Genomic DNA, 16,185 nt, shown 5'->3' on the forward strand with positions numbered 1-16,185 from the left:
AACTTGAAAGAAGGGGATATGATATGGGTACCCCATGGAGGGGTGTAAATCCCACATTCTCTTGTTCATAGCTCTCCCCACTACTATCAGGCTTCTTTTAAAATTCATTTTTATTATATATTATGTTTTACTCTTTGAATGATTGATAATTTAATTCTTGCATCTAATGTGTTCCTATTAAACTCAATCTCCAGTTTCTCCCTATTCCTCCACCACTATTCCTTCTAAATTTCTCACGGTCTGTCTGTCTGTCCGTCCATCTGCCCATCTATCTACCTGAGTTCACTTTGTTCTACCTGAATGTTCATGGATGTAAGACCATCAAATGGAATGTGGCTGCTTTTTCAGGAAATCTTTGAGGAAGGGTGATACATCCTCTCAGCTAGGATTGGGACTTTCTAACTACCCATAATCTGTAGTAGGAATTTTTTATTGGGTTATGCAGGTCTTGTGGAAGCAATCATGGCCACTATGAATTTATATGTGCAACTTCCCTGTTGGGTCTGAAAACACTGCTTTCATTATAGAGGCTCACTGCCTTTGGTTCTCACAGTCTCTCTGTTTTCTCATCAGAGATGACCTCCAAACCATGGGAGAAGGGTGTATGATATAGATATCCCAACTAAGTCTGGGCAATCTGAAATCTTTTACTCACTATATGATGACAAATTATGTGCCTGTGTGCTAATTGTCGTCTTTTTCAAATAAAAACTTCTCTGACGAGGGCTGAGAAATGCACCTACCTACAAGTATAGCAATGTGTTTAGAGTCGCATTGATACTATGTTCATTTAGCAGAGTAATTGCAGTAGGGTCTCCCCTAAGAACAATGACCCATCTAGACATAGGTTCTTCGTCTCATTAAAATCGCAAGACATTAGTTCTGTCTTGTTGAGCAGGCTTTCAACCTAATAACAAACATAGCTGGTTACTCCCATAATACTCTTTCTGTTATTAACCAATAGTCATTTCATTCCAGATCACTCATCGTTATGACTCACAGGGTCCACAAGTTGATGAGACCAGTGATTACTTTTCTCCTCTGGTAGTATACTTAGCACCTTCCAGAACCATGAAAGCACACCAATAAGCCTAAAGAATCCAGCTCACAACCAAGTTGGTTGTCTCATAGTTGGTGACTGAAGTATGCAATGTCTTAAGCAATCAAGTTCTGGAGGCTAGGCTAGAACAGGAGAGATGGCAGTAACCTGTAATGATTGGAGACCCCACTGAACAGCAATTTGGAAAGCAGTAACTTATTTCTGGCTCCTGGGTGTGTATTTGATATTCTATCGCATCTAAGAGAAGTAGAATAAATTATTCCAAACAGAAGAAAAATGTCTATAGCCGTGCATATCAGAAAGTGTGCTGATGATGTTTACCTCATCAAAATAGGGCTGGTGAGATGGGTAAGCAGGTAGGGGTTCTTGCAAACCTGGAAATGAGTGAGAAATTCCCATAAAGAGGCAACCCTAGAAAACGTTACTCTCCAGTCTTCCTGCCTGTGGTATGGCTGGCACACGCCTGAGAGCACTCACGTGTTCGCCCTCAATCAATGAGTAAATTAAATAAAAAATTTTAAAGACAAAAGTAACAGATGTTTATATCACTTATGGATTTTCTGATAGAAATAACTAATAAAGACATAGTCCAAGATACTGTTCAATTTATGTCTAGCTTCCAGTGCTATAGGCACACAGACAAATGGAAGGCAGTGTTTCTCATTTATTTGTAAAGGACACATCTCTGCTATTAAGTTCTAGGAACTTCCAGCATTATAAACTTTACTCACTGGTTTAATAAATATTTGAAATGGTCTTTCTAGGTATCATATCATCTTAAGGATCGTGATTCACAAATACAGGGGGAAAAGTCACGGATAAGATAACCACTCAGAAGACTTATTTTCTTGAACTGATAAGCTACTAAATAAACCAAAACATCAGCCCTCCCGCCTCTGATAGATGAAAGTGCATTCAAGATGAAGGGCTGTGTGCTAAATCCCACACGCCGCTGCTGCCCGGCTGGAGCCAGGGCTGCCCGATGTGTCAGTGTTATACTGAAGAGCAAAAAGTGTAAAAAGCTTTGACTGAGATAGGTTAAAAAGAAGTGACGTTTATTCAAGAACAGGTAGATGACACAAGGCCCTGAGACAGTTTCAAAAGTCCTAGTAAAACAACAGCAGCAAAAATCTCAGACAAAAAATAATCTTACAGTTTGCTGTAATATAAAAACACGCTCTTATTTGATGTGTAAATGTGAAAGCCATGTTTTAAATTATATGTGTGTATTCCTGCACGTAATGAAATAAACATTTTATTCATCAGTTCATCTCAGTTCTCAGTAGCCTCATCGTTATCATGCTAGTTCATTACTGCAGAACAGAAATATGACTATGATTTGAAGAAAAGGACGTTACTTATAATCTCTCCATATCGTTTGTAGATGATGTTTAATTATTGATTCCATTGAAGTTTCAGTTTGTGTTGAAACTTTTAATAAAACAGGTAAAGGAGGAGGAGGAGGGAGGAGGAGAAGGAGGAGGAAGAAGGAGAGAGGGAAAAGGAGGAGGAGAAAGAGGAGGAGGAGGGGATGTGAGGAGAGGGTAAGGTGCCTTATAGTAGCTGCAGTTTCCAGTACACATGGACATGGTAGTTTCCATAATTAATATTTGATTTTTTTTGTCTGTAGACTTTTCCACCCAGAAACTACACCAATGACTAAAGGTCTATCTCCTTGAGAGCATTGAAACTAGTAGGAAACCAAGAAAATATCATTGTTGGATTGATTTACCTATATTTTTCTTATTCAGAAAGGCCAAATGCATTTTGTGAGTGCTTGACATATCTCTGTCTTGGCTCTGTTCAGAGCAGGGTAGAACTGGCTACACTATGCTCTTCATCAAGTTTGCTTATTATTTTTATACAGTATTGAATGCCAAAGCAAGTCAGGATATTAAAGCTTATAAGGCAATGGCTTGTATTGAATGCCCAAAGAGCAATGATTTTTCAAACAGTGGTCTCAGACCTGAGCCTTCAGCATCTCCAGAATATTTGCCTGCAATGCACTCTCGGGTACCACTCTGGATGTTCTGACCCGTGAATGTTCCCCTCCAGTGCACATGAGTTTGGCAGCCACAGCTACAGAGCTCAAGGCTGATATTTTATTTCACAGCTCATGTTTGAAAACAGCAGTTATTCACGTGGTGTGCCTGAAGGTAGCAGTACACTGTATGACAGTCATCTGTTGGGCCCTACAATTAGTGGAAAACTTCCTTGGCTCTTTGGAAAGCCTGCTGTATTCTTTCTCATGCTGAGCCTCTCTGAATGTCTTGCATCCTTATTTTGGTGGTTAGTAATCTCAAAGTTTAAGGCGAAGTTTATTAAGTTCCTTCCTTCCTTTTGGATAGGAAGAATAAATGTGTTGATTTCAGCATCGGGTAAATATTACGTCAGCATAGATAATGAAAACTGAAGTAAACCTGCACAGTCAAAAAAAAAGGGGGGGGGCAATCTGCTTAAATTCATGGGATCAAGGGTAAAGTCACTCACTTTAAAAAGGGTTAAATATGAACCTCATAAAGTATGAAGAAAAATAATCTTTCTAATGAACTAGACAAGCACAAGGTGCCAAGAGATGGATAGAGTTTATTTCCCAGTGCCCCGCTCTCCTCATTGCTCAAAGTACGTTTATGTGAAACTCATGAACAAACTGAAATGTGTGTCTGTTATTCATTTTCCCCCCAAGTATCAATTCTGTTTTATTTGTCAACTGGAAAGCTAGACAATGCTCCAGTGCAGCGAGGTATTAATAAATCCTGATTAATAAATCATCACCAGCTCCACTACCGTCCTGGCCTTTCTTAGCATTCTTCCTTTTCACTCGGCCTGGACAGCCACCATCTTAAGGAGAACGGAGGGAGAAGTCAACAAGTTGCCTCAGTCAAGAGTTGCCTTCAAACAGACGTCAAGGATCCTTCTCATCCAGCGTCAGCCCCGGGCAGCCTTAAGGCTCTTTGCCAGGGTAAAGTTGACCCTCCATACCTCACGTTTGTTCCAGAATCCATAACTCTCCAATCAACTTTAGCTCCTGGTTGAGACTCAATTTCTCGAAGGGTCTCCATGGGATCACATAGGTTTTGCAACAAACCCAGCTTCTGATGACCAGCATGTTGACTTCGCTAGGCCTGCTAGGTCTACGAAATCAGGCCTGTGACAAAGAGTGTGTCTATTATTCTTAAGAAATAGCCCCAGAGGAGCCCAGCACAGCAGAAAACACATTGAGCTGAATCTCCATGAACTTCATGTCCTTCTGTGCCAAGCTGTGAAAAAGACCTAAGAGAAGCAGCAATAAAGGCAAAGAGAAATTAAAAGGTTGTTTCCTGAAATTTTGTATTTGCCCAGAGTTTCTAAGGCCAAAGTTTAATTAATATTTTGCAGAGAGGCAGAATAAAATAAAATGTAATTTCAAAGAGCTGGAGCAATTTAATGGCTCTCTTGCTATTGTGAAAATAATTTTAAATGGTGCCAGACATGAGTGGAACCCACAGCCACAGTCAAGGTCGTGCCCAGGGATGCATGTGCTCTAGTACACAGGTCACAAAGGTGCCACGGGCCTCTCTACATGCCTGCAAATCTTCTTTCCCATATCACACACTTTTCTAGTGACTGCAATCACGACATGATAAGAAGCGGTAATGGAGAAAAGGTTTCTTTAGGTCCAAGGGACAGTTCATCATGACAAGATGTGAGGAGCCTAAAGTAACTAGTCACATGACATGTAGTCAGCAAAAAGAGGATATGAATGCTTACACTCATCCAGCTTCTTTTCATTCATTCAGTCAAGAATCCAGCATAGGGAATGGTGCTGCTCACTATTACGGTGGGCCTTCCTATCTCAACTAAACTCACGTAGATAAGCCCTCCCAATCATGCACAGAGACTTGCCTAATCCAGCTAACCCTTGAGACGTTGTTAATCTGCCAGGTGATTCAGCTCCTGTAAAGCTGATAAATCCACATTAACTATCACAGCTTTCTTCTTCCACAGGAGCGTGGCCATATGTAGAGGTGAGACATTCTATGAAGAAGAATACGCAACTCAGAAAGGAATCCATTAAGGCTAAAATTACTGCAAACTCTCAAAGTAGAAAGGAGCAACAAAAGCAGTATCATCTGTGAATGCCAGGACGATCTCACAGCACCATTTTGCGTATTGCCTTTTACTACTGGGTTAATGTTGCCCACCGCTATCTGTTCCTGAGGCTCCCTCTGTATAGCTCCCCTGAGGAGCTCTGCCTGTTTCCCTGTTTCTGATCACTAACCTACGTGGGGTTTCCATACCTTTACTGTTTTGAAGGCAAGCATTTCATCTGTTCCAAGACCAGCAAGTCAATCCAGACATACTCAGCCACCCTACGGATAAGATGATCTATACATTCATATAAAAGGCTGAGTAATTATTTGAACCATTTGCCCTACTCAAGGAGGTATCCTGGGGGTTCATGCAGTGATGCAGAAGTGTTTCAATGTGAGTATTTTTCACACAAAAAAAATCAACATTATGAAACTGTCACCTATAGGATAACAGGCAGATTAAACCAAAAAAAAAAAAAAAACAAAAACAAAAACAAAAACAAACCGAAAACAAAAACAAAAACAAACCAACAAACCACAGAATCTGTCTTTTCCTTCTTTCTTTCTTCCTTCCTTTCTTCCTTTTTTCCTTCTTTCCTTCCTTTTTCTTTTCTTCCTTCCTTTCCTTCCTTCTTTTTCTTTCTTTTTTTCTTTTTTCTTTTGTTTTTAGAAGTATGGGTGCTAAACTTGTCCATCTCATGGCAGTTGATCCATTGGCTCTAGAAGAAGAGGATACTGTGTTTTATAAAAAACATTTTGTAAAAGCTCAAAATGGAGGCACTCTCAATCCAGCATGCTATTTTTTTTATTAACTTGAGTATTTCTTATATACATTTCAAGTGTTATTCCCTTTCCCAGTTTCCGGGCAAACATCCCCCTCCCCCCTCCCCTTCCTTATGGGTGTTCCCCTCCCAACCCTCCCCCCATTGCCGCCCTCCCCCCATAGTCTAGTTCACTGGGGGTTCAGTCTTAGCAGGTCCCAGGGCTTCCCCTTCCACTGGTGCTCTTACTAGGATATTCATTGCTACCTATGGGGTCAGAGTCCAGGGTCAGTCCATGTATAGTCTTTAGGTAGTGGCTTAGTCCCTGGAAGCTCTGGTTGCTTGGCATTGTTGTACATATGGGGTCTCGAGCCCCTTCAAGCTCTTCCAGTTCTTTCTCTGATTCCTTCAACGGGGGTCCTATTCTCAGTTCAGTGGTTTGCTGCTGGCATTCGCCTCTGTATTTGCTGTATTCTGGCTGTGTCTCTCAGGAGCAATCTACATCCGGCTCCTGTCGGTCTGCACTTCTTTGCTTCATCCATCTTGTCTAATTGGCTGGCTGTATATGTATGGGCCACATGTGGGGCAGGCTCTGAATGGGTGTTCCTTCAGTCTCTGTTTTAATCTTTGCCTCTCCCTTCCCTGCCAAGGGTATTCTTTTTCCTCATTTAAAGAAGGAGTGAAGCATTCACCTTTTGATCATCCGTCTTGAGTTTCGTTTGTTCTAGGGATCTAGGGTAATTCAAGCATTTGGGCTAATAGCCACTTATCAATGAGTGCATACCATATATGTCTTTCTGTGATTGGGTTAGCTCACTCAGGATGATATTTTCCAGTTCCAACCATTTGCCTACGAATTTCATAAACTCGTTGTTTTTGATAGCTGAGTAATATTCCATTGTGTAGATGTACCACATTTTCTGTATCCATTCCTCTGTTGAAGGGCATCTGGGTTCTTTCCAGTTTCTGGCTATTATAAATAAGGCTGCAATGGACATAGTGGAGCACGTGTCTCTTTTATGTGTTGAGGCATCTTTTGGGTATATGCCCAAGAGAGGTATAGCTGGATCCTCAGGCAGTTCAATGTCCAATTTTCTGAGGAACCTCCAGACTGATTTCCAGAATGGTTTTACCAGTCTGCAATCCCACCAAAAATGGAGGAGTGTTCCTCTTTCTCCACATCCTCGCCAGCATCTGCTGTCACCTGAGTTTTTGATCTTAGCCATTCTCACTGGTGTGAGGTGAAATCTCAGGGTTGTTTTGATTTGCATTTCCCTTATGACTAAAGATGTTGAACATTTCTTTAGGTGTTTCTCAGCCATTCGGCATTAGTTTGAGTGTGTCTGGTTTGATGTGGAGGTCCTTGATCCACTTGGACTTAAGCTTTGTACAGGGTGATAAGCATGGATCGATCTGCATTCTTCTACATGTTGACCTCCAGTTGAACCAGCACCATTTGCTGAAAATGCTATCTTTTTTCCATTGGATGGTTTTGGCTCCTTTGTCAAAAATCAAGTGACCATAGGTGTGTGGGTTCATTTCTGGGTCTTCAATTCTATTCCATTAGTCTATCTGTCTGTCTCTGTACCAATACCATGCAGTTTTTATCACTATTGCTCTGTAATACTGCTTGAGTTCAGGGATAGTGATTCCCCCTGAAGTCCTTTTATTGTTGAGGATAGCTTTAGCTATCCTGGGTTTTTTGTTATTCCAGATGAATTTGCAAATTGTTCTGTCTAACTCTTTGAAGAATTGGATTGGTATTTTGATGGGGATTGCATTGAATCTGTAGATTGCTTTTGGTAAAATGGCCATTTTTACTATATTAATCCTGCCAATCCATGAGCATGGGAGATCTTTCCATCTTCTGAGGTCTTCTTCAATTTCTTTCCTCAGTGTCTTGAAGTTCTTATTGTACAGATCTTTTACTTGCTTGGTTAAAGTCACACCGAGGTACTTTACATTATTTGGGTCTATTATGAAGTGTGTCGTTACCCTAATTTCTTTCTCGGCTTGTTTCTCTTTTGTATAGAGGAAGGCAACTGATTTATTTGAGTTAATTTTATACCCAGCCACTTTGCTGAAGTTGTTTATCAGCTTTAGTAGTTCTCTGGTGGAACTTTTGGGATCACTTAAATATACTATCATGTCATCTGCAAATAGTGATATTTTGACCTCTTCTTTTCCGATCTGTATCCCCTTGATCTCCTTTTGTTGTCTGATTGCTCTGGCTAGAACTTCAAGAACTATATTGAATAAGTAGGGAGAGAGTGGGCAGCCTTGTCTAGTCCCTGATTTTAGTGGGATTGCTTCAAGTTTCTCTCCATTTAGTTTAATGTTAGCAACTGGTTTGCTGTATATGGCTTTTACTATGTTTAGGTATGGGCCTTGAATTCCTATTCTTTCCAGGACTTTTATCATGAAGGGGTGTTGAATTTTGTCAAATGCTTTCTCAGCATCTAATGAAATGATCATGTGGTTCTGTTCTTTCAGTTTGTTTATATAATGGATCACGTTGATGGTTTTCCGTATATTAAACCATCCCTGCATGCCTGGGATGAAGCCTACTTGATCATGGTGGATGATTGTTTTGATGTGCTCTTGAATTCGGTATGCCAGAATATTATTGAGTATTTTTGCGTCGATATTCATAAGGGAAATTGGTCTGAAGTTCTCTTTCTTTGTTGTGTCTTTGTGTGGTTTAGGTATAAGAGTAATTGTGGCTTCGTAGAAGGAATTCGGTAGTGCTCCATCTGTTTCAATTTCGTGGAATAGTTTGGATAATATTGGTATGAGGTCTTCTATGAAGGTTTGATAGAATTCTGCACTAAACCCGTCTGGACCTGGGCTCTTTTTGGTTGGGAGACCTTTAATGACTGCTTCTATTTCCTTAGGAGTTATGGGGTTGTTTAACTGGTTTATCTGTTCCTGATTTAACTTCGATACCTGGTATCTGTCTAGGAAATTGTCCATTTCCTGAAGATTTTCAAGTTTTGTTGAATATAGGTTTTTATAGTAAGATCTCATGATTTTTTGAATTTCCTCTGAATCTGTAGTTATGTCTCCCTTTTCATTTCTGATTTTGTTAATTTGGACGCACTCTCTGTGTCCTCTCGTTAGTCTGGCTAAGGGTTTATCTATCTTGTTGATTTTTCTCAAAGAACCAACTTTTGGTTCTTCTGTTGATTCTTTCTATGGTCCTTTTTGTTTCTACTTGGTTGATTTCAGCTCTGAGTTTGATTATTTCCTGCCTTCTACTCCTCCTGGGTGTATTTGCTTCTTTTTGTTCTAGAGCTTTTAGGTGTGCTGTCAAGCTGCTGACATATGCTCTTTCCTGTTTCTTTCTGCAGGCACTCAGTGCTATGAGTTTTCCTCTTAGCACAGCTTTCATTGTGTCCCATAAGTTTGGGTATGTTGTACCTTCATTTTCATTAAATTCTAAAAAGTTTTTAATTTCTTTCTTTATTTCTTCCTTGACCAGGTTATCATTGAGTAGAGCATTGTTCAATTTCCACGTATGTGTGGGCATTCTTCCGTTATTGTTATTGAAGACCAGTTTTAGGCCGTGGTGGTCCGATAGCACGCATGGGATTATTTCTATCTTTCTGTACCTGTTGAGGCCCGTTTTTTGACCAATTTTATGGTCAATTTTGGAGAAAGTACCATGAGGAGCTGAGAAGAAGGTATATCCTTTTGCTTTAGGATAGAATGTTCTATAAATATCCGTTAAGTCCATTTGGCTCATGATTTCTCTTAGTCTGTCGACATCACTGTTTAATTTCTGTTTCCATGATCTGTCCATTGATGAGAGTGGGGTATTGAAATCTCCCACTATTATTGTGTGAGGTGCAATGTGTGTTTTGAGCTTTAGTAAGGTTTCTTTTACGTATGTAGGTGCCCTTGTATTTGGGGCATAGATATTCAGGATTGAGAGTTCATCTTGGTGGATTTTTCCTTTGATGAATATGAAGTGTCCTTCCTTATATTTTTTGATGACTTTTAGTTGGAAATTGATTTTATTTGATATTAGAATGGCTACTCCAGCTTGCTTCTTCTGACCATTTGCTTGGAAAGTTGTTTTCCAGCCTTTCACTCTGAGGTAGTGTCTGTCTTTGTCTCTGAGGTATGTTTCCTGTAGGCAGCAGAATGCAGGGTCCTCGTTGCGTATACAGTTTGTTAATCTATGTCTTTTTATTGGAGAGTTGAGGCCATTGATATTGAGAGATATTAAGGAATAGTGATTATTGCTTCCCATTATATTCATATTTGGATGTGAGGTTATGTTTGTGTGCTTTCATTCTCTTTGTTTTGTTGCCAAGACGATTAGTTTCTTGCTTCTTCTAGGGTATAGCTTGCCTCCTTATGTTGGGCTTTACCCTTTATTATCCTTTGTAGTGCTGGATTTGTAGAAAAATATTGTGTAAATTTGGTTTTGTCATGGAATATCTTGGTTTCTCCATCAATGTTAATTGAGAGTTTTGTTGGATACAGTAACCTGGGCTGGCATTTGTGTTCTCTTATGGTCTGTATGACATCAGTCCAGGATCTTCTGGCCTTCATAGTTTCTGGCGAGAAGTCTGGTGTGATTCTGATAGGTCTGCCTTTATATGTTACTTGACCTTTTTCCCTTACTGCTTTTAATATTCTTTCTTTATTTTGTGCGTTTGGTGTTTTGACAATTATGTGACGGGAGGTGTTTCTTTTCTGGTCCAATCTATTTGGAGTTCTGTAGGCTTCTTGTATGCCTATGGGTATCTCTTTGTTTGGGTTAGGGAAGTTTTCTTCTATGATTTTGTTGAAGATATTTACTGGTCCTTTGAGCTGGGAGTCTTCACTCTCTTCTATACCTATTATCCTTAGGTTTGATCTTCTCATTGAGTCCTGGATTTCCTGTATGTTTTAGACCAGTAGCTTTTTTTGCTTTACATTATCTTTGACAGTTGAGTCAATGATTTCTATGGAATCTTCTGCTCCTGAGATTCTCTTTTCCATCTCTTGTATTATGTTGGTGAAGCTTGTATCTACAGCTCCTTGTCTCTTCTTTTGGTTTTCTATATCCAGGGTTGTTTCCATGTGTTCTTTCTTGATTGCTTCTATTTCCATTTTTAATTCCTTCAACTGTTTGATTGTGTTTTCCTGGAATTCTTTCAGGGATTTTTGTGTCTCCTCTCTATGGGCTTCTACTTGTTTATTTATGTTTTCCTGGAATTCTTTCAGGGATTTTTGTGTCTCCTCTCTATGGGCTTCTACTTGTTTATTTATGCTTTCCTGGAATTCTTTCAGGGATTTTTGTGTATCCTCTCTATGGGCTTCTACTTGTTTATTTATGTTTTCCTGGAATTCTTTCAGGCATTTTTGTGATTCCTCTCTGTAGGCTTCTACTTGTTCTCTAAGGGAGTTCTTCAAGTCTTTCTTGAAGTCCTCCAGCATCATGATCAAAAATGATTTTGAAACTAGATCTTGCTTTTCTGGTGTGTTTGGATATTCCATGTTTGTTTTGATGGGAGAATTGGGCTCCGATGGTGCCATGTAGTCTTGGTTTCTGTTGCTTGGGTTCCTGCGCTTGCCTCTCGCCATCAGATTATCTCTAGTGTTACTTTGTTCTGCTATTTCTGACAGTGGCTAGACTGTCCTATAAGCCTGTGTGTCAGGAGTGCTGTAGACCTGTTTTCCTCTCCTTCAGTCAGTTATGGGGACAGAGTGTTCTGCCTTCGGGCGTGTAGTCTTTCCTCTCTACAGGTCTTCAGCTGTTCCTGTGGGCCTGTGTCTTGAGTTCACCAGGCAGCTTTCTTGCAGCAGAAAATTTGGTCTTACCTGTGGTCCCGAGGCTCAAGTTCGCTTGCGGGGTGCTGCCCACGGGCTCTCTGCAGCGGCAGCAACCAGGAAGACCTGTGCCGCCGTTTCCGGGAGCCTCAGTGCACCAGGGCTCCAGATGGTCTTTGGCCCTTTCCTCTGGCGTCCGAGATGTGTGTGCAGAGAGCAGTCTCCTCTGGTTTCCCAGGCTTGTCTGCCTCTCTGAAGGTCCAGCTCTCCCTCCCACGGGACTTGGGTGCAGAGAACTGTTTATCAGGTCTGTTTCCCTCAGGCTCAGGCGGTGTCTCAGGCAGGGGTCCTGCCGCTCCTGGGCCCTCCCCCACGGGAGCCCAGAGGCCCCATACAGTTTCCTCTTGGGCCAGGGATGTGGGCAGGGGTGAGCAGTGTTGGTGGTCTCTTCCGCTCTTCAGCCTCAGGAGTGCCCACCTGACCAGGCGGTTGGGTCTCTCTCTCACAGGGTCTGGGGGCAGAGAGCTGCTGCGGGCTGGGATCCGCGGGTGTGGGACTTCCGGTAAACACAGAACGTGCCCGGTCCTACAGGAATTCTGCTTCCGTGTGTCCCAAGCTCACCAGGCAGCTTTCTTGCAGCAGAAAAGTTGGTCTTACCTGTGGTCCCGGGGCTCAAGTTCACTCGTGGGGTGCTGCCCACGGGCTCTCTGCAGCGGCAGCAACCAGGAAGACCTGTGCCGCCATTTCCGGGAGCTTCAGTGCACCAGGGTTCCAGATGGTCTTTGGCTTTTTCCTCTGGCGTCTGAGATGTGTGTGCAGAGAGCAGTCTCTTCTGGTTTCCCGGGCTTGTCTGCCTCTCTGAAGGTTCAGCTCTCCCTCCCACGGGATTTGGGTGCAGAGAACTGTTTATCCGGTCTGTTTCCTTCTGGTTCTGGTGGTGTCTCAGGCACAGGGGTCCTGCCGCTCCTGGGCCCTCCCCCACGGGAGCCCAGAGGCCTTATACAGTTTCCTCTTGGGCCAGGGATGTGGGCAGGGGTGAGCAGTGTTGGTGGTCTCTTCCGCTCTGCAGCCTCAGGAGTGCCCACAGGCGGTGAGGTCTCTCTCTCTCACGGGGTCTGGGAGCAGAGAGCTGCTGCGGGCCAGGATCCGCGGGTGTGGGACTCTATTTTTTTCTTTAGTCAAGTGAGCCTGAAATCCGATGACTCCTTTGGTAGCTGCTAGCTCTTGTAAGTGCCTGATTTAGTGATGTCTGACACCTCTCTGTGGCTTCTATCTAGCTGCTACCTGTTGTTTGTAATTTTATTTTTGCTTTCTGTGTCTGTGTTTTTAACAAGCTCACTCACTTGAAATCTAAATTACCGCTGTCATAGAACATTCTCCAGACTGCGCAGAACATGTGACTATTGCTTGCTTAAACTGGAATTCGCCACCATTACCCATAAGAGAATGGTGTCTGTGTAGACTCATTAACTTTTTGTCATGGTGAAGAGAAGGAGCTAGAGTTTGTTGCCATCACCATGTACAAAGGTGGTTAGCAGCCACTAATGGAGGGACTGGTAAAGCCATTTGTACATTGGTCATGCTCTTGTCAGTAATTTCAGTTGAACTCATTGATCACCAAGCTAGACTTGAATAGAATTGTATCTGTTGCAGGTGTTATCCTATCTGAAATAGGAAGACTTTTGTCCATGACACCTCAGAAGTCACCACAATACATAAGGGTGTGAAGTATACCATGTAATCTTCATGGTCCTCAGCTAGGAGTGCTGTGGGAAAGCTTGTGGAACCATTAGAGAAAGCTGGTAATTGGGAATGAACTTAGGCCATCTGCCCCTGCCAATAAGCCTTGCCTGATAACTACTTCTTCCCCTCCATGATGGAGATTGACCTCTGAAATGATAGACCGAAATAAAACTACCCTTCTGTAAACCGCCTTTTGTCATGTATTTGGTCTTAGCAATAAGAAAAGTACCATAGGGCTGGAGAGGTGGCTCAGTGGTTAGAGTCCTTGTGGCTCTTCCAGGGTATATGAGTTTGATTCCCAGCAGCTTTGTTAAGTAGCTCAGCTCCAGGGGAACCAACACCCTCTTCCAGCCTCCTCAGGCATCAGTTCTCAAACGTGTTACACACACACACACACACACACACACACACACACACACACACATGCACGTGCATGCTACATTTGAAAAAGTAATTGATATATTATCCTAAACAAATATTGCTTAAATGACACTTTGTCAAAATAGTACAACTGAGTTTTAACACTGTGAGTGGTTTTGGTTTTCATTCACAAGTTGCATCCACGGCACATAAACCCAAGGCCAAATAAAAGAAAAGAAAAGAAAAGAAAAGAAAGAAAAGAAAAGAAAAAAATGAAAAAGAAAAAACCATAAAAACAAACAACAAAAAGACCATCTAAATCAGCATGACTTTATTCTTTTATCGGCAAAAGAAATGACTATGAACCAATGAATTTTAGAATAGTAAACCCCCTGCAAAACTGTTCACCTGAGACAATAGACTGCACACCTGTGCCAACAGCACAATGGCCAAAGCGCAGTTTATTCATCCAGCACCATGCTGACAGTCTCGTGTCAGCATTTCCATCCATCCCAAACTAATAGATTTACATTTTTATCTAACACAAAGTTCCCTTTTTGAAAATACAGCCTACTCCGCTCAAGCCTAAATTGCTAAGCCTGTAAATGTCCCATTTGTCTCCCCTGTCTGTGACACAGCAGAGGCAACGATACATTCTAATGCAAAAATCTACCTTAATTAATAGGCTGTCTTTTGACATTTGAAAGGTCATCCATTGATATAATGCACAGAAATTTTATATTAATGATGTATTATTTTATTAGACAAGAATTTTAGTTTTCTCATCTTATGCCAGAAAAACCCTAAGCTGACACAGAAGACTAATGACTTGGGCTACGTTAATCTTATAATACTCAATGATTTGAGGATGCTTAAAGCAGTCAGAGCATCGCTCTCAGAACTGTATACATATTAGGTCACTAATCCTCTCAACTGCCCTATGGGATTAGCATTGCTATTATCCCACTGTGCCCAGGGACACAGGATAAGTGCTCAGCTGCACTGGGACCAGAGCCCATGCTGCCAGGCACCACAGTCAGCCATGAATCCAGAAGGCTATGCTAATTCTTACATAGAACATTAGTTTATTTTTCTGGAACCATTTGCAGCAATGAATACAAAAGATGAGACCTGCCAAATCCAAGTATTCTATGTGGGTTTGAAATGTCCTTAGAGAATCTCATAGAGAAGGAGTCTCTCAGACTTCCCCCTTTCTTCCTACTGATAGACCTTCAAATTTACTTGTTTTCCTTGCTGCCTCGCAGTTCATTTTATTTTGACTATTTTGATTCCAAGTTGGAAGGGCCCACAGTATGTTGAGTAGGCTTTCTTTGTAAAGCACCCAGAATTTTATCTCCACTGTGTAGGTTAATTTCCTAGGGAAGTAGTACAGGACTCTGGTAAAGGTCATGAGCATGTTATACATTTCAAATCTTACTCTCCTATTCCAATACAAAAAGAAAAAGTATACACCAATGCATGCATATGCTCACACTGTGTCAAGCGTGAGTTCACAGACAGCTGAGGTTACAAGGCAAAGCCTTGTGTTCAGGGGTATAAACAATTCCTCAGTTTCATAACATGCTAGCCTAGATCTCTTCGATGAAGAAAGTGAATGTCATATTTGGACTGAGGTCACATGTATCAACATTTTCCAGCTGAAATGAAGTTTACAAATATTGGAGCTAAGAATATAGTAATCAACTTAAATTAGGCCAGCTGCAGAGAGAGAGATTGGCTGGTAAAGTGAATTTGAAAACCAGCTCCCTAGCCCAAGCATGCTATGTCCTACCATGTAATATAGAAAATTGCTTTGATGATCCTGAGTTGGAATAGCACCATACTGAGAGTGATAGAGGTCTATGTAAAATCTTTGCAAAAGACACAGTAAATAATGGAGAACATGGCTCATGGTTTTAAGGCTGAAAGTTCAAGCAGCACAGAATAAGCTCTGACACAAACTTCCATGGTAGAGGGTGAAACTGAAGGCAGAAGGATGCAGTGTACCTTGAACTTGAAGGCAAAGAAATGACCGAGGTCCCACAATCCCTTTGGAGCACAACTTCCTGTAATCTAAGGATCCCACTTCTCACTACCACATTCAGGGCCAAGATTGTAACACATGAGCTATAATAAACATCCCAAAAACACCAGTGAGAGAATTAGCTGTCCCATATAGAAAATATTGATGGCCATTACCTTCTCGTAAAGCCTGTCTAGACTTCAGAGACCCGGTTTGAACTAGCCACTCCTAATGGGCATGGCATCATTTAAACTGGAAGTCTGGCAACCAGAGACTATGTATCTAGGTCTTCACTCTGGAAGGATCAGTTCATTCACAATCCCTGCAATGGGGAGATTGGATGTGAAGCCTTAAATTAGATATCTCTCTACACATAGCAACTTACACTTTGGCTCAGTTAAT

At 41.6% G+C, this 16,185-nt stretch overlaps 1 pseudogene; it reads right to left on the minus strand.

The window, feature by feature from the left end:
* Positions 1-3,941: 3,941 nt before the first annotated feature.
* On the minus strand, positions 3,942-4,169 carry LOC134480300 (small ribosomal subunit protein uS4-like; annotated as a pseudogene).
* Positions 4,170-16,185: the final 12,016 nt, after the last annotated feature.

The sequence above is a fragment of the Rattus norvegicus genome, chromosome 9 (assembly GCF_021556685.1).
Source record: "Rattus norvegicus strain SHRSP/BbbUtx chromosome 9, alternate assembly SHRSP_T2T, whole genome shotgun sequence".
NCBI lineage: Eukaryota > Metazoa > Chordata > Mammalia > Rodentia > Muridae > Rattus > Rattus norvegicus.